The 24,707-nt window shown below is 49.2% G+C and overlaps 1 protein-coding gene and 1 non-coding gene across 2 annotated transcripts in view; one reads left to right on the top strand and one right to left on the bottom strand.

The window, feature by feature from the left end:
* The window catches only part of CLMN (calmin), an 88,462-nt gene that overhangs the window by 21,133 nt on the left and 42,622 nt on the right, over positions 1 to 24,707 (top strand). The window lies entirely within an intron of this gene.
* Positions 4,727 to 4,833, bottom strand: LOC126004725 (U6 spliceosomal RNA). Its single transcript, XR_007493987.1, has one exon. It is a non-coding gene; the product is annotated as a U6 spliceosomal RNA (small nuclear RNA).

Raw genomic sequence — 24,707 nt, 5'->3', positions numbered from 1 at the left:
TTCTGTCCATCACTGGCTGTCTGGTGTTTCCTCATCAGCATGCCTGGCTGCTGCCAGAGTGCTGGTGTTGTTTTTTAATTTTTTTTTTTTTTGGTTTTTTTTTTTTTTTGGGCCACACCTGGCCGTGCTCAGGGGTTACTCCTGGCTGTCTGGTCAGAAATCGCTCCTGGCAGGCACGGGGGACCATATGGGACACCGGGATTCGAACCAACCACCTTTGGTCCTGGATCGGCTGCTTGCAAGGCAAACGCTGCTGTGCTATCTCTCCGGGCCCTGTTTTTTTTTAATTTTTAATTTTTGGCCACATCTGGTGATGTTCAATGGTTATTCCTGGCTCTGTGCTCAGAAATTACTCCTGACAGGCTTGGGGGACCCTATGGGATTCTGGAAATTGAACCTGGATTGATCACAAATAAGGCCACAATAGCCTCCCCGTTGTGTTATCACTGTGACCCTATATTCAGTTTCTTCCTTCTTTTTTTTTTTGGTATTTGAGTTGTTCGTGGTGTTGGGTTAGGGACCCACATTCCAAGCTGGTTCTTTGGCCCTCTGCGCATCCCTGAAGCACCTCCCCAGCTGCTGTTCAGAATCCCAGGCCCGCTGCCCGGAACTGTCTGTCCAAAGCTCCAGATCTGACCCACCAGAGCAGCCCAACATAGTGGAGATGTCACTGCCCCTGGGTTATCTTGTTTCTCCAGAACCCGCTGGGGCCATGCATCAGCCCTGGCTCTGCTGTGGAGCCTGGTGGAGCCTGATGCCAAGTCCTAGCCTGGTCACAAGAAGCATGCTGATGAATCAGAGCTTGGCTACCTCCCGAGGAGCTACCAAGATATCTGGATTTCCTTCCTTCCTTCCTTCCTTCCTTCCTTCCTTCCTTCCTTCCTTCCTTCCTTCCTTCCTTCCTTCCTTCCTTCCTTCCTTCCTTCCTTCCTTCCTTCCTTCCTTCCTTCCTTCCTTCCTTCCTTCCTTCCTTCCTTCCTTCCTTCCTTCCTTCCTTCCCCTCTCCCTCCCTCCCTCCCTCCCTCCCTCCCTCCCTCCCTGCCTGCCTTCTTTCTTTCTTTTTTTTTTTTTGTGGTTTTTGGGTCACACCCGGCGGTGCTCAGGGGTTATTCCTAGCTCCAGACTCAGAAATTGCTCCTGGCAGGCATGGGGGACCATATGGGATGTCGGGATTTGAACGATGACCTCCTGCATGAAAGGCAAATGCCTTACCTCCATGCTATCTCTCTGGCCTCTCTTTCTTTCTTTCTTTCTTTCTTTCTTTCTTTCTTTCTTTCTTTCTTTCTTTCTTTCTTTCTTTCTTTCTTTCTTTCTTTCTTTCTTTCTTTCTTTCTTTCTTTCTTTCTTTCTTTCTTTCTTTCTTTTCTTTTTTCTTTCTCTCTTTCTTTCTCTTTCTTTCTTTCTCTCTTTCTTTCTCTCTCTTTCTTTCTCTCTCTTCTTTCTTCTCTTTCTCTCTCTCTCTTTCTCTCTTTTCTCTCTTTCTTTCTTTCTTTCTCTCTTTCTTTCTTTCTTTCTTTCTTTCTTTCTTTCTTTTCTTTCTTTTCTTTCTTTCTTTCTTTCTTTCTTTCTTCTTTCTTCTTTCTTTCTTTCTTCTTTTCTTTCTTCTTTCTTTCTTTCTCTTTTCTTCTTTCTTTCTTTCTTTCTTCTCTTTCTTCTCTTTCTCTCTTCTCTCTTTCTTTCTCTCTTCTTTTTCTTTCTCTCTCTCTTCTCTCTCTTTCTTCTTTCTCTTCTTTCTCTCTTCTCTCTCTCTTCTTTCTTTCTCTCTTCTTTCTGTCTTTCTTTCTTTCTTTCTTTCTTTGTCTTTCTTTCTCTCTTTCTGTCTTTCTTTCTTTCTTTCTTTCTTTCTTTTTCTTTCTTCTTTCTTTCTTTTTCTTTCTTTCTTTCTTTCTTTCTTTCTTTCTTTCTTTCCTTCCTTCCTTCCTTCCTTCCTTCCTTCCTTCCTTCCTTCCTTCCTTCCTTCCTTTCTTTCTTTCTTTCTTTCTTCTTTCCCTTCCTTCCTTCTTCCTTTCTTTTTTCCTCACTTCTTCCCTCCTTTCTTCTTTTCTTTTCTTCCCTTCTTCCCTCCTTTCTTTTCTTCTCCACAGTGCTCAGGGCTTATTTTTGGTTCTGCACTCAAGGGTCACTCCTGGCAGAGGTCAGGGAACTATATAGGATGGTACCAGAGATTGAACCCAGGTCTGATACATGCAAGGCAAGCACCTTACCAGCTGTACCAGCACTCCAGTCCCTTTACCCTGTTTTCTTAACCTGTTTCTCCCCTTCAGGCGGGGGCACTAGAACAGTCTGCCCTTCCCTTGGACGTGACCTGGCCTCCTGCCCTCACGCCCCCATAGGCTTGGCTTCCTGTGTTCACAACCTGCCCTCCCCATGCTGCTCTGGCCTCATCCTGATGTTTTCTCTCTGGTCCTGTAAAGCCCAGGAAAGCTGATGTCCTTATTGGGGGGTGTATAGTGCAGTGATGCCCCCTCCCCCTCCAGACCTGGGGTTTCTAGAAGGCTGGGCAGTAGGATGATCCCCTCCTTCACCCCCCCCCAGGCACAGCCTTTAACTGTGATTTTATTTGAAAGACATTGAGGCTGGAGAGCAAGTCTTGGGGTCCAGGTTTGATCAGAACTCCAGTTTGGTCTTCAGTCTGTATGACCCCCTGAGCACCTGTGAAGACGGCCCTGATAGTCCCTGAGCTAGAGGCATTGGATTGTCTGGTCCTGTTGGCCTAGAAATACAGGAAATGCCTCTCAGAGAGCCACAAACAAAGTCAGGACATCCATTCTTTGGAAGGAAAATGAGTATTTCAGGCTTGCTTCATGTGGAGGAGGGATGGGGATGGGGGGGTCTTTCCCAATGGCATTTTTTTGGTTTGGGGGCTACACCTGACTCTGTGCTTATTACTGGGTCATCACTGACTCTATGCTCTGTGCTCAGCCCGAGTGGGCTCCAGCCAAACCCCAGCCATATGAGAAGTGCCAGCCACTGTGTCCTGAGTGAGTGCCACTCTGTCGTCCCCTCTGACCCCTATTAAAAATCTCACAATTGTGGGGCCAGAGCAATAACACAGCAGGAAATACATTTATCTTGTACACAGCTGACCTGGGTTTGATATCTGGCATCTCATATAGTCCTTTGAGTCCTGACAGGAATGATCTCTGAGTGCAGAGCCAGGAGAAACACCTGAACGCACCTGGTGTGGCTACCAAAGCAAAAAACACACAATTGGGACCTGAGAGATAGCGCAGCAGTAAGGCCTTGCATGCAGAAGGATGGTGATTCAAATCCCGGCATCCCATCTGGTCCCCTGAGCCTGCCAGGAGTGATTTCTGAGCGTAGAGCCAGGAGTAACCCCTGAGCACTGCTGGGTGTGACCCCAAAATAAACAAACAAAACCCCCACAATTGTGGTTTTACAAGCAGCCTCCCTCACCCCATAAACCCTTCCTTTAACTCGAGTAGCCGAATCAGTCTCAGTATTTGCTTATTTTGTGGGAACATCGACCTGGTCTAGTTAGGGCCCTTCCTCCCACTGTCCCTTCCCACCCCTCTTGCCATCCTCCAGTGGCAGCGGCTGTCCTGATTCCAGGCACCAGGATTCACCTCACTTGTTCCCAGACTTTATCTAAACTCAGCTGTGCTTTAGATTTGCTATCTTGCTTTGGTTCATTTCTATGTCCAGGGAGCACCTGGGTCTCATCCCCCAACACCGTCCTGGGCTGTTTCTAGTTTTGGGCTCCATCATGTGATGCTCTTTTGAGCCCTCTGGGCTGTGGCTCTTGTGGTGGCAAGAGTTCCAATTGCTTCTGAGTTCTGTGAGCTTGGGAATTGCTAAGGGAAAGGGCACTTGGTGTTTCTGGGCATGTTCAAGCAGCCCTTAGAGCTCCCACTTGGAGCTCCCTAGAGGGCAGCGGGAAGAGCTCTTGCTGCCCAGAATGTCTGAGCTTCCAGGCTGCAATAAGTGGCAGGAAGAGTGTGAGTTTGCTGTAGGACTCTGAGTCTAGCTCCCTGTGATCCTGCCTGCCCTCAGCCCCCAGTTATTGTTCATGCTAGCCTTGGCCGCCCATCGAGGCTCCCCAGACTTACACTATCATGGTCCATGCTGAGAACATTGCTGGGTCTTTCTTCTGATTGGGCCCATCCCACTTTCACTCTCTAAGCCCTGTTTTGTTTGCTTGTTTGGGACTGACACCCTGTGGTGCTTGGATTCCTCCTGCCTCTGCTCTCAAAAAATTGCTCCTAGCAGGTTCAGGGGACCCTATGGGACTCCAGGGATTGAACCCAGGTCGGCTTCATGCAAGGCGAACACCCTCCCCACTGTGCTGTCACTCCAGCCTTGCCCTTATTCTTGTCCAAGCCCAGCTTAAGTCCACGCAGCATCCTCTCTGATTCTTGGTTAGCACCGACCTCCCCTTTCCAGTGTTGTCAGCAGAGCTCCAGTTCCATAAAATTCAGTCTGGGTTAGACCCACAACATAGGAAATACCTTTTTTGTGGCCAGACTGTTTCAATCCCTGGCACTACTTTAATGGTCTCCCTAGCACCACCAGGAATAACCCTGAGCACTTTCAGGGGTGATTATAAACTCAAAAGGTTCGCTTGATCCATTTTAAGAAAGGCCATGGGGAGGGGGGGGGCTTGAGTGATATCACAGTGGGTAGGCAATTTGTGTTGCACACAGCCTACCTGCTTTCGACTCCTAGCATACCATATGGTCCTGCCAAGAGTAATTTCTTTTTTTTTTTTTCAATGAACCACTTCACGAATTTGCGTGTCATCCTTGTGCAAGGGCCATGCTAATCTTGTCTGTATCGTTCCAATTTCAGTATATGTGCTGCCGAAGCGAGCACTCCAAGAGTGATTTCTAACCGAAGAGCCAGGAGTAATTCTTGAGGCCACTGGGTGTGGCCCCAAAACAAACAAACAAACAAACAAAAATGGCCAATGGAGAGAGATGGTGTTTGTTGGATCTCTGTCCTCCACCTGCTGTGGACTTCACACTCAATCTTCCCTTCCCTCTGCGATACTTGTGCCTGGTGAACTCCTACTCATCCTCAGAACCCACTTCTCTGTTCTCAATCATCTTAGGGCAGGTGATGTGCAGAGGAAATTTACTCTGCTTGGAGACCCACAGCTGTGTCATCTTGGCCCATAGGTGTGAATTGTCTTCTAGGTGCCCTGGGTTTGATGGTGCAACCCCCCTTTCTTCTCCTTCATCTCCCAGCATTGGATAGATCTTATCTTTGGACACACTGTCGCCAGGCCCTGTTTGGGTTGGCGGTCACATGCCTCCAGTGTTCCAGACTTAGAAAGATTTCACTTAAGATGGACTCGAGGGGCCCGGAGAGATAGCTCAGCAGCGTTTGCCTTGCCTGGATCGAGCAGCCGATCCAGGACCTGAGGTGGTTGGTTCAAATCCCGGTGTCCCATATGATCCCCCGTGCCTGCCAGGAGCTATTTCTGAGCAGATAGCCAGGAGTAACCGCTGAGAGCGAGCCGGGTGTGACCCAAAAAAAAAAAAAAAAAAAAAAGATAGACTCGAACGGGACCTTCTGATTTCAGGTCAAGACGTGCCGTCTTGGGCAATGACAAGAAAGCCCAGAAGTGGTTTTGATTGTGGCGGTGTACTATTGGATCCCTCATGTGGACAGGGGTGTGGCCTCCTTGTCCCCCAGTTCTGATGGAGCCTTGCTGAGCTGAGAGACCCTTAGAACCTTACCACTACACTCCCTTCGAACTTGATCTATAATCACACACCTCTGGGACAAGGCCAGTCCTATGTCATCCTGTGCTGGACTGACAGGGGAGCTTATGAGGGTTGGGTCAAGCAATCAATCATTGACAGTTCTGGATTAGGGGTGCCCTCCCCAGCATCCACAGACAACACTCCCTCATGCCTGTGGCTCTGTGGACCCCGCAGCTCCCACAGTGGCATTGGCTCTGGTGGGTACAGGAGCAAGTAGGTTCCTACCCTGTGAATCTCCCTAAGTTCTCTCTGCTGGGAAGGGAGTAGGGGTTGTGAGGCAGCTGTCACCCCCAGTCTCTGCAGAATGTGGGATCCAAGGGGCCTCCTGAATGTTCTTCAATGCTCTCTGGGCCTTCTCCTGTTGATCAAGTTGACAAGTTGGTCCTGCTTTCTGGAACCATCTTCCTATCAATCTCCTGCAGGCTGACTCTCTGTCATTTCTACCTCTGAGGCCCAGCCATCAGCATGTAGTAATTTGAGGGGACAGTTGGGTATGTGTCCATGTCCACGTGTCCCTAGAAGTCTGAAACTTTCTGGAAGAATGTCCACAAACCAGAAGAAATTGTTTGCTTTGAGGGCAGGATATTGACCTGCCAGACAGAGAGGGAGAGACTATTGACTTTATTACCTCTTGTTTATCATTCTCCACTTTTATTATGCTTTTACTGGCTTTTATTCAAATTTTCATGTAAATATGTAAGGGTCGGGACTGAAGAAAAAATACTGGAGTGAAGGCATGAAACTTCCATGTGATTCCAGATGGTCTGCCCCAATTCAGTCCATCATTACATATCTTCAAGCAGACCAATCCTTTTATAAGGGTTTAATGTGTGGCCTTTGTCTTTTTTTTTTCTTTCAAATATTGCTGTGTTTCTGCCTATTCATACTCGCTGTGCCACAATGCAAGCATCACAACAGAGGGTCTGGAGCGATAGCACCATGAGGAGGGTATTTGCTTTGCATGTGGCTGACCAAGGTTCAATCCCTGGTGTCTCATTTGGTCCCATGAGTCCCAGGAGCACAGAGCCATTAGTAACCACTGAGCACTGCCAGGTGTGCTCCCCCCAAAAAAAGACAAAAAAAGAACAAAATAATCATCACAGTGAATTTCACAAAATTATCAAGACACCACCCCCCCAATTATGTAGATGATTCTTGAAAATGTGACTGGAAACACAAACATGAAAAAGACATGAAACACTGTCTGGCATGTGAACCCATGTGTTAAAAATGGGGCCAATTTAACCAAGAAAACTTGGAAGAGTGGAGGTGGAGAAAATTGGAGGGTCTGGGAGGGGACACAAGAGGATTTCTGGGTGATGACCATGGATGGTCCCTGTTGGGTCTGGGTCCTTAGAGGCTCTTAGAGATGTGCAAAGACTGCTGCAGTACACTGAGTTGTCTTGAAGTTTATGCATTTCACAGCATTGAATTATGCCTGGATGAGGGCTGGAGTGAGAAAGGGAGAAAAATGGGCTCATTACCTCTAGGGTGCTCTGAGTTATGTATTTTTCACTTCCATTGTTGAGACCTAGTGACGTGTGGATTGGCAACATGATTTGCATGTTTCCCTGCCTGGATGGCACTTGTGTCTCAAAACTAGACCCATTTTCAAGTTGAAAGTCCCTTCTGAAATTGTGCAAGAGAGAGAGAGTGGGGAACGGCAGGTGCCTGGCATTCACTGTAGGGCATGTGGTGGCAGCCAATGGATTACCAGGCCATGACACATTCCAGAAGTGAATTGTTGACAGTAATTAGTTCATCAGGAATAACTTCCAAAGAAACAAGTCAGACCAGGCCAGAGGTCTTGTTTACAGAAGGGAAGGGACTGGCTTTGTATCCTGCTAATGACCCTGATCTGAATTTCCAGCAACACATATAGTCCCCGAGTTCTGCTAGTGGCAGGTTCTGAGAACAGAACCAGGAATAACCCCCAGAACATCACTGGGTGTGAGCCCCCCACCCCCAGCACAAATCTGAACCTGTGTTTGTGCCTCTAAGGATGTTATCAAGAAAGTGAAAAGGGAGCCCAAAGAATGAGCCTCTAAAGATCAGGAGATTCATTTTCTGTGGAGTGAACCAGTTCAGAGGGGCATAGAACACCCTGCCCTATACCCCAATTAAAAAGGAGCAAGGATTCAGCTAGATGCTTCCTCTTCCTGCCCCCCCAAAAAGGACAAATGACCAATGAATGTGGGACGATATCCAGGACCCTCAGTTGTCAGGTATCATGAAATATCTTTTCAACCTACTTGATAGCTAATCACCAAAAAGGTGGCAAAGGCCAAGTGTTGGTTGGCCAGGATGTGTGGAACATATGGAACCAGGTCTCAGCATTGGGGAGTGGAGCAAGAATGGTGTTACACCCTCAAAATGTGACACAATTCCTGCACACCCCTCCCACCCCTTTCAAGTAGACCCAAGAGAAATGAAGACCCATCCCAATGAGTTTGTCAATGAATATTAACTTAGCATAGCAGAAGGATTCGATCTGTGGAGACAATCTAGTGGTCCCTCCACTGGTGAATGGAGAAAGGGAGCGTGGTTCCCTGTGCTGTGCGTTATCATGTGACAGTGACAAGGTTCATGCTACAGCACAGTTGATCCCTGAGAGCATCATGCTGAGAAAAGCAAGTTACGAGGGACCACACCTCCCTCCGCCATTTCATTTGGATGAAATGTCTCAGGTCAGGGGAGATGAAGTCAAGTAGTAGTGTAATAGTTGTGGTCTAGTATAGTCTTGTAGTTGGCCTGGAGATGGGAATGGGGGCATGGCTGCCTAGAATGAAGCTTTCTTCAGATAACAGTGTTCTAAAATAGGTTTGTGAGACAGAGAATTTGCATTGCTCTCTGCCTAGGTAAGAAAACTGGACTCCAAAGAGTTATATGGCAAGAGAATCCTAGGTTAGAAAATGATGGGGGATAAGGAGGCTGGAGTGTTAATACACTGGGTAGGGCACTTGCCTTGCATGAGGTTGACCTATGTTAGATCCCAGGCACCCATTTTTGGTCCCCCTGAGAACCACCAGAAATAGTTCCTGAGTGCAGTCGGGAGTAACCACTGAGCACTGCTCTGTGAGACCCAGAAAACAAACAAAAAAAGAAGCAAGGAGTGAAGGGAGAGAGGAAGGATGGGAGGCAGAAAGAAAGTAGAAGGGAGGAAGGGAGAGAAAATGAAAGAGAAAATTATGGCAGGCATGGAAATGATCCCTGGTAATGTTGATGGTCACTGAAAGCTTCAAGTTAGGGGATGGCCCTAGGAAGGTGGTGAACTAATTTCCAAGGACGCCTGAGCCCTGGTTATCCCCTCCCTGCAGATTCCCAATGACACACACACAGACACACAGACACAAACGTTGATGCCTCCTGGGGCCCAGTTTTATGTATAACACAGAAGCACGTGTCAGGGCAGGGCTAGTCCTTATAACACTCAATGCTTGAGCCCAGCCAAAGTCTCCACCCACTCCTTGTTCCCTGCCAGGCGGTGAAGACACGCCCCCTGACCTTGCAGCTAGTAGGTGGGATGAGAACGCATGGGCGGGAACTGTAGGGGGCGTGTCCTCTAGGCAGGAAGTGGCTCACATTGCCCCCTAGGTGCAGGGTTTTCTGCTTGTAGGTCCCTGAAGCTTTGGCTAGCCGTTAGCTATTTCTGCCTCTGGATGCAGAGGTTGGGACTCCAGGAGCCATCAGTGTGGGGTGCAAGCCAGTATGAACACGGAGGGGATGGCTGCTTTGACTTGAGTGATCGTACAGCAGGGAGGGTGCTTGCCTTGCATGCAACCCACCTGAGTTTGATCCCCAGCACCCCAGATGGTCCCCTGAGTACCGCCAGGAGTGATTTCTACCTGCAGAGTCAGGATTCAGCTTAGAGCACTGCCAGGTGTGGCCCTCAAACCATATAAACAAACAAACAAAAAAGAACTAACTATCCACCCAACTTATATTCTTGTGTTCTGGTTCAGTGCTTCTCTCCTGTGTTCTGGTCCATTGCCGAGATCGGTCAGCCTGTCCCCTGTGACGTTCCAGTGTTCCCTGCATGAGAAGTTTCTCAGGTTACAACTGCTGTGTCCTTGCAGCTGCCAAGAGCACTGTTTCATGGGCTATTACTACAGAGAAAATCGGATTCTCTTTAAACTCAGTACATTAGCATGATCAGTTCCCCTAAGGCGGGCAAATGTCTCTGGGCAAATGCTTCTTTTGGGCTCCTGGAAAGCATGTGTCCCTCCGAGCTGTGTCTGAGCTTGAAAAGAATGCCTTGTTCCCCTGGTGCCAGCCGCCTGCTTCAGCAGTGAGTCACCGGAAGGCAAGCTTAGAAATCGATAGCATTGGAGGGGTTCCAGGCGATCACGGCTGCTGATCATACTCTGAGTCACAGCTCTGCCACCTCTCTCCTTGACAGCACACACACACACACACACACACACACACACACACACACACACACACACACACACACACCCACCCATCACCATCACCACCACCACCACCAACCACCACCACCACCACCACCACCACCACCACCACCACCACCACCACCACCACCACCACCACACCTCCTCCTCCTCCTCCTCCACCTCCTCCTCTGTCCTGAGAAACAAATACAACAGGATATATAGAGAGACTTCACTTCTGGAATACCTCATGTGATTGTGGAGGTTGACAGGTTGAAAATCTCTAGGGTGAACCACTCAAATCCAGACCCGGGAGGTGTTTCAGTTCAGACCAAGCCCATCTTGCTAGGCGGATTTCAGGTTTTCTTTCTTTAAAACTTTCAATTGGCCTGGAGGTAAGACTCATGCCTTGCACATGTTTGACCCGGGTTCAACCCCCAGCACTGCCAGGAGTGTGAGGCCTGAATACAGAGTCAGGACTAGTAAGCCCTGCCTGAGTAACAGCAGATGTGGCTCAAGAAGCTAAATTTTAAAAATTTACAACTCTTGTACTGAAGTGATAGCATAGCAGTAGGGCTTTGGCCTTGTATGCAGCAGACCTGGGCTGATTCGATCCTTGGTATCCCATATGGTTCCCCAAGCCTGCCAGGAGCAATTTCTGAGCACAGATCCAGGAGTAATCCCTGAGCACCACCAGGTGTGGCCCCAAACCAAGAACAACAGCAACAAAAACTTACAACTGTTTAGATAAGCCCCACCCACTGATGGAGGTTAGTGTGACTCATAATCCAATGCTTTATATTAATACCTCACTCATTTTCCCACCAATAATAAATAAATAATATATTCCCAGGAACATCCAGAAAAATGACTCTTTGTCAGGCTACATGACCTCATGGTGTCCACATGCAAAAAGTTAACTCTCTCACTCACTGTTTATTCCACAGTGGGCTGAGCTGCTCTGTGAGGTTGATCTGGAGCAAAGCTATGACCTAGAACTGTCACCTCTCTGAGCTTTTGGCTGTGTGACCAGTGGCTGGGCCCCCTTTTTTGACCAGGCTAACTGGACTTGTATTTCTCCCTGAGTTTCAAGACTGAACTGGGGTGATCTCATTGCTGTGTGAGGTAGGAGGGGTGGAGGGTGGTGGCCAGAATCCAGACTCACCCTTCTGTGCACCAGGTGGGGTGTGGAATGACTACAGCAGGTGCCAGTGCATTGGCATTGCCAGGGCCCAGGCTGGTTTCTTCCTGGCTTGTGCTCCATCAGTGGCTTGTTTTGTTTTGCAAAGGGCGGTGGCTATGGAGGTGTTTGCTCAGGCCTCACCTGAAAAGAATCAGACAGTGGTAAGGGCAGCCATGGTGGTGACAACGAACACATCTGGGTCATCTGTGGTATGGGTCATGCTTCTGCCTCATCAAGCTTATTAGTCTGGGGTCTCAGCCCTGTTCCACTTCGGGAAGTTGGTTCTAAGTCACATTCTCTGCTTGGGTCTGGAGCCTAACTCAGAGTGACTCTGGCTTGACAGGCCACTCCCCTAGGACAGACCTTGAGGCCTGTGGCTGCATTTCCTTGCTGTTTCTTTGGACAATGGGGAGAAGTGGGGAAACAGGGACAATTTAGCATCTGCATTGCTTGTGCAGGTTAGTTTGACCCTCAGCACAAGCTCACATGCCTTGTATGAGTCCAATGGCTATGCAGTTGGGGATCCCTGGTCATCCACTGTGCTCAACTAACAAATGTGGGGTACAGATTAGCATGCAAAGCTTCAAGGGTATTTGTGACTCCCAGTTTATGGCAGCATGACATTAGGAAAGAGAAGGGGGAACAGGAGCAGTGTCCAGGCTGGCATGTTCTGGATGCTGAGTTTGATTCCCATGGTTGCAAGAGCCCGGAACTGGTCTGGTGTGGCCCTACAACACTAAAAATAGGGGATGGAGTGATATAGTACAGTGGTGGGTAAGGTGCTGTCTTGCACACAGCTGACTCAGGTTCAATCCCTGGCACCCTAAATGGTCTGTTAATCTTCCCAGGAGCTATTTCTGAATGCAGAGCTAAGAGTAACACTTGAGAGGCTGGAGAGATAGCACAGCAGGTAGGGTGTTTGCTTTGTAGATGGCCAACCTGGGTTTGATCTCTGGCATCCCATATTGTCCACTGAGGTTCTGCTTCACTCTGTGGCTGCACACATCTCCTAGTCGATGAACCCTAGCACAAGATGCAGGAAGCCTTATGAGACTGCTAGGAGTGATTTCTGAATGCAGAGCCAGGAGTAACCCCTAAATGTTCCAGTTGTGGCCCCCTCCCCAACAAAAGAGTAACCCCTGAGCACAACCAGGTGTCGCCTCAAAACCAATAGATAAATCAATAAATAAGCAAGTCCACTTAAAACCCAAGTGAAGAACCCGTTAGACAGGCAATTCAAGGGGAAAGGTGCCTGTGTTATGTATGGCCTGCCCCGGTAGACTGTGTAACTGTCTTCTGAGCACCTCTGGGAGTGATCTTTGAGCATAGAGCCAAGAATAATTCTTGAGCACAGCTGAGATCATTATAGAAAAATTTTAAGTGAGGGCACTAATAAAGGATGTACAGGGCCCAAGTGATAGGAGTAACATCTGAGTGCCACCAAGTGTGGCCCACAAACAAAAGCAATAAAATAGAGGAAGTAGTACATAGTAAAAGCACTGAGTTCCATCCCATGACCAGATTTCTCCCTCAGAGCACTGCCAGGTGTGGTCTCTATAAAAGTTGGGAAGGGACAAAAAAAAAAAAAATCCTGAAAATCACTGCTTTCTTCAACAAACACAGCAAGACTGAATGAAAGACTCTTGTTTTATTTTATTTTGTTTGGATCACACCCAGCGGCACTCAGTGATTACTCCTGGCTCTGTGTTCAGAAACCATTTCTGGCAGGCTCAGGGGACCATATGGGATGCTGGGGATCAAACCCAGTGGGTCAGTCATGTGCAAGGCAAACATTCTCCCTGCTGTGCTATTGCTCTGGCCCTAGAATGAGTCTTAAAAGCAGGTGGCAGCCTGCCCACCTGGCACCCAGCAAGCCTTTGAATGCTGTGTCGCTGCCTTACCAGACACTTGCTGAGCGCCAGGTGGCCAGCTTTGTGCCTGGCTATGCCTGTTGGGATTAGTTTTCTGGTTGTAACTTGCTGAGCTACCTTTCACTACTGGACTGTCCATGGACAGGACAGGTGCTGGCAAGGGGCAAAGCTAAGTCCTCGGTGGGTTTTGCTTGGGGAGAAAGGTGCAGGGCCCTGGAAAGATGGGCCAAAGGATCCCAGAGCGCTGTCTGAAGACACCTTGGAGCAGGCAATGGCAAGTGGTGACTGTAGACACAGGGCAAGTTTGAAGTCGATTTCCCTAGGTGTCTGTTGGAGACATTTTGCTGCGCTCAGCCACAGTGCTCATTATCCATTACCCAGGCTTCCAGTGCCTCTTTATTTGGACCTGGCATCCAGCTGCTGCCTAAGGGAGAAATGGGAAAGGCATCTGGGAGAGGGAGCTATGGGCTAGAGGACATCTGGGGCTCCCTGCAGTGTCTGGGGTCTGCATATCTAAGGAGATGCTGGCAACACTGCAACTGCAGAAATGACCTATAAGCCCAACTTATCCAAGCCCAGGACCCCTGCAGGCCACTTGTCCCAGCCGCTTAGTGGGTCCTCTCCCAGCTTGTCTTTGCAATCACCCACTTGTGAAAATTATTTGTTCACACTGTGACTCCCCTCCCTTCCCAGTCAGCCCCCCTGGGCACTTCCTGGACACGCAGGGACACATGTGGAGTGTGACAGAATTGAGTCATCGTGTCCCTCATCCTGTGCCCACAATCCCTGCTGGGACCAGGCCACAAAGTCTCCTTGTTCAAGACAGTGGACTTGGGTCGTGTGCCAGGCCTGGCCGGCACCAGGGTATTAGCTTTGTGGGATTGTTTGTTTGTTTTGTTAAATATGGTCTTTTGCCTTTCGGCTTCTTTGCTTTTTTTTTTTTGTGATGTACATATCTAGTGATTATAATAGAGTCATTTCAGGCTATAAAGGTACAAACTCCAATCTCACCACCAGTGTGATTTTCCTTTCACCACAGGCCTCAATCTCCCACCCACTACTCTAGCCTGCCTTCATGCAGACACAAACAAACTTCTTATTGTCTGTCACAACACAAAGGCAAATAGAATTATCAAAACTTAATCAACACAGATCAGTTTGAAAGATATGTTCTACCTCTCCATGGTGTTACTAAAGTTGGTGTCTAAGGATTTACTTGGTGATAGCTGAACCTTTTGTGGCACTGTTTAGGCTCACTGGGTGATTCCTTTTTTTGGGGGGTGGGGAGGGGGGCATTGTGTTTGGATCACATTGACCATGTCTGGAGATTACTTCTTTCTCTGTGTTCAGGAATCATTCCTGTCAGACTTGGACCATATGGGATGCTATGGATCTAACCCGGGTTGGCCACATGCAAAGCAATACTACCCATTGTGCTAACACTCTGTTCCATTTAGTAGATTTCAATGGAACATAAAAATTAGATTTTCTGTGATCCTAGCCACTACTATAAAATTCTGAGGTTTAACTACACAATCCAGAATTTACAGTTCTGAAACAAAATTGGTATCTTGGCAGTTTGATATGGTTGGCAAACATGGAGCTGGTCCATTTCAGTGGAAGGGTGTAGTGGGGGTGGTGCTGGGCTGCTATAGTTCATGCAAAAAAAGGGGTCTACCCTCACTCATTCTGAGGACACAGAGGGATCAGCCTAGACCTGAACCCCTGGGAAGTATCTGCAGCCATTATTTTCTTTTGGAGCTTGCTGGAGGGCCCAGGTCTTTTTTTTTTTTTGCTGGGAAGATTTTATTTGTGCTTTTCATTAATGTTATCATAGCTTTCATTGCCTCAGTCAGTGTTGAGTGTCAGAAGATGGGAAATAAGTAACCTGTATTTCATAATCTCTGTGCAGCTGCTTCTGGTTCTGTGGCATAATGCAAAAAGGTAACTTAGACAGAAAGACAAATAAGACAGGGCGTAGATTGGCTTGTCCACATAAAACATAACCCTTGGATTTACAAGAACCTTTCCCTGCATTTTCCTATGTGGTAGGTCAAGGTTTGCCAACTCATCATTCCTGGTGCCTTTCTGAAACACGGCTGCTGGGAGTTAGAGGGTCAAGTGTATTCTCTTCCTGTGGTGGGATCATAGAGTCATCTCAGTCCCTGATAGACAGCTATCCCTTTAGGAAGCCTCTTTTGCTTATGCCATTCTCCAGATATCTTTTTCTTACCCCATACCCCAGATTTTTTTCACAGTGCATATTACATTTACCAGGGACACAAGCTGATGGTCATATTTCCTGGAGGTTTCGCTTATGTAACAAGAGCAGGGAGTGTGTCTGCTGGAATGTTCTATGTCCTGCTCATAGCAGGTGGTCAAGCAAGTGTGGATTCTTTTTGCTAGAACTTGATTCCTCAGTTTTCTGTGGTTTATTTTCCTTAATAAAAAACTCTAGCACTGACCAGATGTGCTTGTGGAAGGCTAGTTTCCCATAGTACAAGCCCATCATTACAGGCTGTTGTCACTTCAGATGTTTCTGACCCTGGAAATAAAGAATGAGGGTCTCAGTCATGCTGCAGAAGTGAGATGTGTAGTCAGGGCTCCATATTTTAAGGGGCTTCTGGGTCAGAAGGTGGGCATGTTTGGGTACCAAGATGAGCCAACATCTGTGGGAAAAGCAATCTTCTGGGATGGGGGCCTCTGGGAGGGGGTATCCTGCTTTATAGGTAGTGAGTTTGGTGTTTTGAGCAGAATGAGCAGGTAACCCGGAGCAGGTATCCACTGGATGAGGTCAGATTTGGGGGTGCTTCTACCCAGAAGGGGAACATGGAGGTCACATGGGCCCAGCCATGTGTGAGAGTAGCCCCAGAATGGACCATGGGGAATGAACACCATGTCCCTCTGCCTCCAGCGGCTCCGTGGGAACTGAGCTAGTTTCTTCCTCCCCAGGGCGCCCTGCAGGGTGGGGCAGGTCCCCTGTTCTTGGGAAGGGCTCCTGACACCCATGAGGCGTGTCCCTGAAGCATTTCCTCCCAGCTCCTGTGCCTGAGGTCAAGTCCACTAGGGGGACTGGCTCGTGGCCAGCAGCCAGCCTTGTTGCAGCTCTGCTGTCCTGTGTTGCTGCTGCACTTACCCCAGACCTGTCTGTGGCTCCCTGACCTTGCCCACTTCTTGGCTGTAGCCCCAGGCCCAGCAGTGACCCTTATCCCACAGTGATACACTCACACAAGTTCAATGCAGCCATAAGCATGATAGAAAGTCACACAAGCAGAGAAAAATTACACAAGTCACATAAATACACAAGCCACATAAATATATAATAAATATGCAAGTCACATAAATACACAAGCCACATAAATACAAATGCATGCAAATAAGCCATGTGAATAAATAAGCCATGTAAACACATCATAGGTACATAGTGCTTGTTCAGATATGAAGATATACATACACAGACACACACATGAAGGCAAACAGTAACACATGCACGCACCAGCCTGTGCCGCATTCACAGGTCTGCACATACAATACACAAGCAACAGTGCTCAGGTGTTACTCTTGGTTCTGCACTTAGGAATCACTCATGGCATATGGGATGCCAGAGATTGAACCCTGTTCGCTGGCTGTGTGCAAGGCAAATGCCCTCCCTGCTGTGCTATCACTCCAACCCCCTTTCCAAATCTTTTCTCTCTCTCTCTCTCTCTCTCTCTCTCTCTCTCTCTCTCTCTCTCTCTCTCTCTCTCTCTCTCTCCCTCTCCCTCTCCCTCTCCCTCTCCCTCTCTCTCTCTCTCTCTCTCTCTCTCTCTCTCCTCTCTCTCTCTCTCTCTCTCTTTCTTTCTTTCTCTCTTTCTTTCTCGCCACACCTGGTAGTGCTCAGGGCTTATTCCTGGCTCTCTGCTCAGGGATCAGTCTTGGCGGGTCTTTTGAGACCATATGGGATGTCAGGGATTGAACCTGGGTTGGCCATGTACAAGACAAGTCCCCAAACTGCTTCTATTGAAGAGGGAAAATTCCCAACCCTAACACTATCACCCCAATCTTTCGGGTTGGAATAAATCATCAGTCTAGTTGAGGTTCCTGCCCGAGGGACTGTACCCCATCACCATCATAGTGTCCAGCCTCTCCTTGCCTTGTGCCACCTCCCATTCTTTCCTGCCTCTTCACTCCCCTTTTTCCTGGCTCATTGGCCTGGGAGCTGGGCCAGTGGCTGTGGCTGAGCCAGGCCAGAGAGGTTCCTGTTAGTGTGTTCATGTAGACCTCTGGGGCACCCCTAAACTGGAGCTCACCTTGTCTTCATGCAGCAGGCTTTTGGGGCATCCAGTGATCCCTTCCCTCCCTGTTTCCTTAGTCGGAGCTGGTACCAGGACCCCTAGGGGAACCCACGTGGCTCCCCCCCGCCCAGCCCTTCAGACCCAGCAGAGTGTCCAGAAACGGGGACACATCACCTCCTTTTAGACACTGTTGTCAAGGAAACTGGCTCCCGCAGAGGTCTAGTGAAGGGCAGAGAAAGTTCTGTGCACCAGGCATTGCTACGTAATCTCCAAGCACAGCCCCAGGGAAGAGTTTTTCCATGTTGCTGGGGTAGCTGAGCCCCTAACCTCTGGGGCTGTATCCCCAAAAGTTCCCCATTGGAACTTCCTCCACCCCTGTGTTTGCCCCTATCCACACACCTTCCCTTCCTGCTGCTCTTCCAGAGACTCAAGGGCAAGGGCAAGTCCAAAGCCAGTGGGGGCTGTGGGGAGACTGTGCTTGCCTTTCTCCTCAGACAGTACATCGCCCAGGGTCATCACCCCCATCTTCCTGGGTGTGTCTCAGGACAGTCACTTGGAAGCCCCCTACCTCATATTAACATTACCCTCACCCCCTGCTCTCCAAATAGGATCAGAATCTGGGTGAGGACTTGGGAGCATGAGGGACATAGAGCCAGTGGCCCTGGCCACACCACTGGGTGATTGAACTGGGGAGGGCACCAATGTCTGCCAACTGCAGAGAGGACCAGGGAACAGAGCAATGCCTCAGCATTACCCCTGGGGAAACCTGGGTTCTGCCCAGCTCCTCAAAATTTTTTCTAGTTTGGTGCCAGAGCCATGACACAGTGGGGAGGGTATTTGCCTTGCGTGGCTGACCCAGGTTCGATCCCCAGCATCCCATAGGATCTCCTGAGCCTGCCAGGAGTGAATTTTGAGTGTAGAGCCAGGAGTAACCCCTGAACACTGCCAGGTATGACCCCAAAACAAACAAAAGACTTGACTCTCCTGGCCAATTGGGAGTCCAATCTCAGCAGCTGCAGTGTTGTCTTTCGTATAAGCCTAGGGTTTGTGCTGTGAATAGAGATTTGGGGCTCCCTCATTGCTTCTGTTTTCCTAGTGGCTCAAGTCTTCTCCCTACAGGTGACACATGAATGGCACAGACTTTCCTGGACTAATCACATATATCCCAAAGAGGAATGAATCCCACAGAAGGGGACCCAGACTGGTGCCTGGCAGTACAACTCAAGCCCTTACCAGAGGTCCTATACCCAAGGATCACCTGTGGGCAGCTACTTCCCTGCTGTGTCCCCCCTGCATCCCTCATGCACTTCCTCTTCTTCCCCTGGCCCCGTTGCCTCCCACCACCCCCAATTGCAGAGCTCAAAGGAAACTGCCCAAAGCCCATTCACCCTCAAGCTGAATAGTTTTTGTGGCCCTCTGGGGAGCAGCATGGGATATGGGTCTTGTTAACAATATAGCTCTGCACCCCTGGGAGCTATGGGAGTGTGGGACAGGAGGCAGAACTCTAGAAGGGCTTTGCAAACCACCCTGGCCACAGTGGGGTGAGCAGGACATGGTGGGGAGCTCAGGCCCAGAGACTTGAAGCTTCCCACTGCCTGCCAGGCCCCCCCAAGGTGAGCTAATTGCAGATTAATTCAAATTAATGGCCTGCTGGGAAGATATTTCTAACAAGAGTACAGGGGATTCTGCTAACCACACATTGTCAGTGCCTCCTGCTGGGTCTTTGTCAATGAATGGGCACCTTCAGAAAATGACTTTCAGCTGGATTCTTGGCAAGGTGGGGGGGGGGGGGCTGAGGGGGAGCAATAAAGAAGCCGAATGAAAAAGGTGAAGCCAAAACGGTAACAATTCTTCCTGGGGGCAGGCGCGTGGCTGTGGTGCAGTGGCAGGAAGGAGGCAGCAGTCCTGGGTGGTTCCTCCCTGCAGAGGTTCCTTCCAGCACGCAGAGGCGTGGGTGGGCGCCGCCGCCGGAGGAAAGCGCCCACGCTTCGCTCTGCTCTGCATGAAGCATTCACTGCAGAACAGCCTCTGGCATTTGTACCAGGGAACCTGGGGTGGCCCTCTAGCCTCTCAGCCCCCATTTCCTTCCTTCTTCCTCTTAATGCCCCCTTCTCTCTGCCCAGAGACCTGGCCCTCCCTCCTTGGGATCCATGGAGCATTCTCACACACTGCACCCTTTCTCAGGGTCCCTGTTACCCAGATGCTGGCACTCCACTTCCTGCTCCTCTTCCTTTCCCAAAGGAAAACCTGCCAGGTCTTTTCCTATTAGTTAGATATACTTTGGTCCGAGTTCTGCAGGCCAGGTGAGCCCAGTACCTGTCTGGCACAGACTCAGGGTTCTGTGTCCAGAGCACTGTTGTGTTTTTTGAACTGAGTTAATGCACAGATGGCCACCCAGGGGCTCCTCTGCCTTTTCTTTACACACTCAGGTCGGTTGAGTGACTATTGAAGAGGTTTCAGACCTCGGCAAGCAATTTACCTTCCTCAAGCCTGGACTGGGTCCAGAAGCTTGTACTCATAAAGAAAGTGTTTTCCTCTGTGCTTAACTGCTTCACAGGTAGAATCCCAGAACCCCTGGCCGCAGTCTCCATAGGTTATATTTCTTGTCCCAAGTGAACCTGAAAGGACAGAGCCACAATCCATCTGGAAAGGGCATTAAACTTGTATGCATTCGACATGGGTTTGAACCCTGACATCCCATTTGGTCTCCCAGCACAACCAGGAGTAACCCTGAGTATTTGTTGGGCATGGCCCTCTCCAAAAAAGAAAGGAACAAACAAAACTCAGTGAAATTGGAGCCTCTCTCCCCATTCATGTTTTGACTTTGGTGCATTCTGGAATGTCCTTCTCTGGGCTCTCTTTTGAATGTTTCTACCATGACTCACGCCTGGATGTCACATTGCACAAACTGTACCAACAGGAAGGGTCATCATTGGCAAAATTGTATGTTCTTCAGTTTGGCTTTATCCGACAAAGCCAGAAGTGAGTGTCGGTGCTGGCAGGAATGTGTTAAGTGCTGTGACAGGGTCCCATTTTGTTCTTGGGTTCAAAGGGATTGGGAGACCAAAGAGGGAGGAGTAAGGAGGATGCCCATGGAGCAGGTGTGGGCCCTCCTTACCCCTCATGTTCACCCACAACCCATGTCCCTGTGGAGCCTGACCTGCACAAAAAAAGTGTGGTTCTTACCCACTTCTAGTGTGGTACTGGAGGTAAGGTCCTTAACCTCTCTGCACCTGCTTCTTCTCTCTTTGCAAAATGCAGTTGATACTATCTTCTCACTCCTAGAGGGAAGGTTAAAAGCTGTTGTTTCAGCCAAGTGCTTTAAACCCTCCCATCAGCTCTACTCTGGTGAGGCATATTCTGGAAAAAATAAATCCAGACACTAATAAAAGTCAGAAGAGGAGAAATGAATGCTAGGGGTATATTTTAGGGAGTCAGGAAGAAGGGGGCCAAGGGCTAAGAGGCTTCAGGAAATTACCCATTCTACAGGGCGGAAGACTGACATCGTCTCGTCTCCTTAATCTACCCTGGTTTCTGCAATATAACTGGGGACTATGGCCCCAGATAGCTGTGAGTCTGGGACACTGAACCCCGCTTTCGAATACTGCCCTTCACTTGATGCCCCCCCCCCAAACTGGGTCAGTGCAGGGGGTGAATCACATCATCAAAGCATCAACATCAGAGATTCCCCCCCCCCCCCAGACCCTGAGACCTGCATCAAGCCAGCACCATTGTGTGTCCCTCAGAGGTTAGGGATGTGAGAGAAGTTTGACCAGGGTGGCTCCCCGTGACCTGGATCAGGGTCCTGGGGATGCCAGGAGAGGGACTGCTGGAAGGAAGGGGCTGAGTCATGCCTTGGTGACCAGGGCAATGCTGGAGGGCCCGGGCAGCTGGGCTGAGACAGAAGCATCTTCCTTGACTGTTCTGGGGAAGGTGGGGGCAGCTCCTACATGTCTCCTCTGACCTTGAATCACCTTCAGCCTCTTGCTTGCTATGTGTGACCTCAAAAAGCCCCTCTGTGCACTGGGTTCCCTGGTGTCTGGATGGTCCTTCCCCTCCTTTTGCAGGGATTTCAGTTTGGCGGGGTGAGAGCCCACTCTAGTGGCCTTGCTTGAATTTTACCCTTGAAGGTTCTTCTGTCTCCAAACCTTGCATTGGGCAGTGGCAGCAGGTTAGGCTGTGAATGGGGGTGAGTGAGCCCCTTGCAGGCTCTGCTATCCACAGGCGTGGGGGTATCCCCTGTCTGCATAGTGAGGAAGCAACAGTAGCTGCTGGAGACTTGGGGAGCTTGCATGCTTCCCCCCTCTACAGATGGGGATGGCTCTTTTTTAACTCAGATCAGCTGGGCACAGCTCTCTGTCTCTGTCTCTCTTCGTCTGTCTGTCTGTCTGTCTGTCTGTCTGTCTGTCTGTCTGTCTCTCACTTTTTCAAGCCCCTTAGAGCCCCTGTTCCCCAGAATCCTTGAGTCACTACCACCCACCTTGCCCTGCCCCCCTACCCAGTTCCTAGCTTTGCTGGGGAGCCCTCGGCCAGGCTCAGTAAGAACTGAAAGGGGAGGCTCCGGGCAGCCAGCAGCCTGCAGAGAAGTTATTTTTCAATCAACTTCGGCTTTGCCACTGTAATCCTGCATCTCTGTAGGGGGTTCGGAGCAGAATCTTCTTGGCACGAGGAACTGACCTCCTCAGCTTTGACCTGGGGCCCCCGAATTGAGAAGCAGGACCTGGAGGTGAAGAATAAGCCAGAGCACTGGAATGTGGCTCTGGAAACCCCCGGGCCTTCCCGGCGGCAGCCTGAAAGAAGCCATTGATTGTGGGTGCTGGGACTGTTCCCACAAAACAGTTTAGCCCCTCCCTCTGCAGCACTGCCCAGAATGAGCTTGTGTTGGCTGCAGACATTACAATGCCTGTTCCTTCTATCCTGGGTGAGTCTGAGTGCAAGGTTCTCTCCCACAAGCCTCAGTTTACCCATCTGTGCACTGAATCAATCTCTGGCATCCATCAGAGCTCTCTACCTGAACTCTGAGTCTCTAGGGCCAGGGGCCTAGTGCATCTCACCCAGTCTCAAGGGGGAGCAAGGAGATCACAGGATCATCTGTGAGGAGACCAGCTGGAAGATGTGGTTACAGGAAGGACACTTACTTGGAAAGGGACACTGAGAAGTGCTGAAATAACCAGGAGGGTTCTGTGCAGTAGGATAGGGCGGGGATGGAAGTGTCTGAAATATGGGGAGCCCTAGGAAGGAAGTGTCCCGCTGATTTCTCTGTGATCTCAGGGAAGGCTAGGCCACTTTTCAGCAGCCTGAGTGGGATCCATCACTTGCTGCCTAATGAGCAACCAAAAATCACATGTGGAACCATCATGCATGGACCCTACAGCTGATTCCACACAAGCAATGAATGCCTGGTCAGGAGACCCAGAGGGGAAAGGGTTTCCATGTGGTCACCAAGGCACCAGAGCAGTCACTTTATGTTGTCATTTAGCACCAGCCCCTCCTTATACCTTCCAAGAGCTGTTTGTGGCCTCCTGACCTCCCTCTTCTCCCCTGTCCCCTTCCTGTCCCACTAGCACCCCTCATACCCAAACACGAGGCTGCACAGCATGGAAACTGTGCCCATGCCATTCTGTATCAATCCCTGCCCAGCAGGGATTTTGAAGCCCTGTCAGTTGCCTTAATCTCACCCTCAGTGAGACCCTGGTGAGTTTTCACTGGATGCCCCTGGCCAGGCTGCCTTGAGCTGAGGATTAGTTATTAGTTCTCATTTCTTGTTTGATACTGTCTGTGACAAAGTAGAATGTCCTGTGAACAGAAAGGAGGGAGGTGTCAGGTACCCACAGGAGAGACAGGATCACAAGAGATACCTGGGATGGGGCCAAGGAGCCAAGGAGGCACCCTCAGCCCTCCCAGATGAAACAACTGGAATGAAAGGATCAAAAAGACGATGTGGGAGGAGGATTCCATGGGGGAGCAAGTTCCCCTTTCTGCATGAACTACAGCAGCCCAGCGCCACACCCTATAATATCCTCCAAGACAGACTGCCAAGCCACCACGTTTGTTTTAGATCTATAAATCCTCAACTGTGTATATCTTATTGTAGTATCACCCAGTAGGATCCCAGGAAATCTGATGAGAAAATTGCATAGAAATCTCCCAGTTCAGTGAGTCTAAACAGTAACACAGAAAGCTCAGCTAGCACCAACCACATCTAGTAAATCCTTAAACACTGATTTTTAGTAACAACATGGAGAGATAGAATAATCATTTCAAATTGACCTTATTTGTCTGAGTTTTGATAATTCTGTTTGTATTGTAGCAATATGAAATAAATTTGCTTGTGCCTGCAAGGTGGTAGGTGGGAAACTGGGGACCCTGGTGAAGGGAAGGTCATACTACACTGGTGGTAGAATTTGTATTGGAGCATATAATGCCTAAAATGACTATATTATGATTATATTATATACATGCAGTATATAATATTACAATATAGCTACGGACTACATTGTAAGTCGCGGCATTATAATAAAAAGAAATTTTTAAAGGCAATACATGAAAGTGCCAGTGAGGAAAGCCGAGAGCAAGCCTTGTTACCCAGCCTTAGGGCTATGGGGGAATTGAGCTGCAGGGCAGTAAGCATGGGGGGTTTGGAAGTATTCACAGTTCTGAGAAGGGTATATTGTGTTAGACAGTGCCAGATTGTAGATACAGAAACTCTGCTCCCAGGGGCTCCCTCACAGAGGGCTATGTGGGGTGCAGGAGCTCCCTGCATCCCACGTTGGTCTCTTCTGGCATAATTTACCCTCGTTTCCCACTGCCTCAGCTTCATTTCCGAAGCTGAGGATAGTGACCTACATAGGAAGGAGTAGTCACTTAGATTAGTCCTGTTGCACAATGGGAAGGGTGTTTGTCTTGCACATGGCTGACTTGAGTTTAATCCAGCATACTATATGGTCCCCTGAGCCTGACAGGAGTGTTTCCTGAGTGCAGAGCCAGGAGTAACCCCTGAGCATCAACAGGGGTGGCCCAAAACAAAACAAAAGCAAATAAAAGAACTAGACCTGTTTCTGTCTCCATTATGGTCTCTAGGAAGTCTGCATGTTAGCTGTGTCATCTGGTTAGGGCCACAGTACCTGAGAGGTCTTGTATATAGGATACTGGTCTGGAGGCCAGTGTTGGGCAAGTGAGGGCAGCCAGCGACCCACCCTAAGTTAGTGCTTCTGTAAAGTGGGCTTCTGAGACAGTTACATGAGCACCCTGGAATACAT

Source organism: Suncus etruscus, chromosome 3 (genome assembly GCF_024139225.1).
Source record: "Suncus etruscus isolate mSunEtr1 chromosome 3, mSunEtr1.pri.cur, whole genome shotgun sequence".
NCBI classification, from domain to species: domain Eukaryota; kingdom Metazoa; phylum Chordata; class Mammalia; order Eulipotyphla; family Soricidae; genus Suncus; species Suncus etruscus.
Note: the sequence above shows the minus strand (reverse complement) of the source record. Positions and strands in the feature narration are given on the sequence as shown.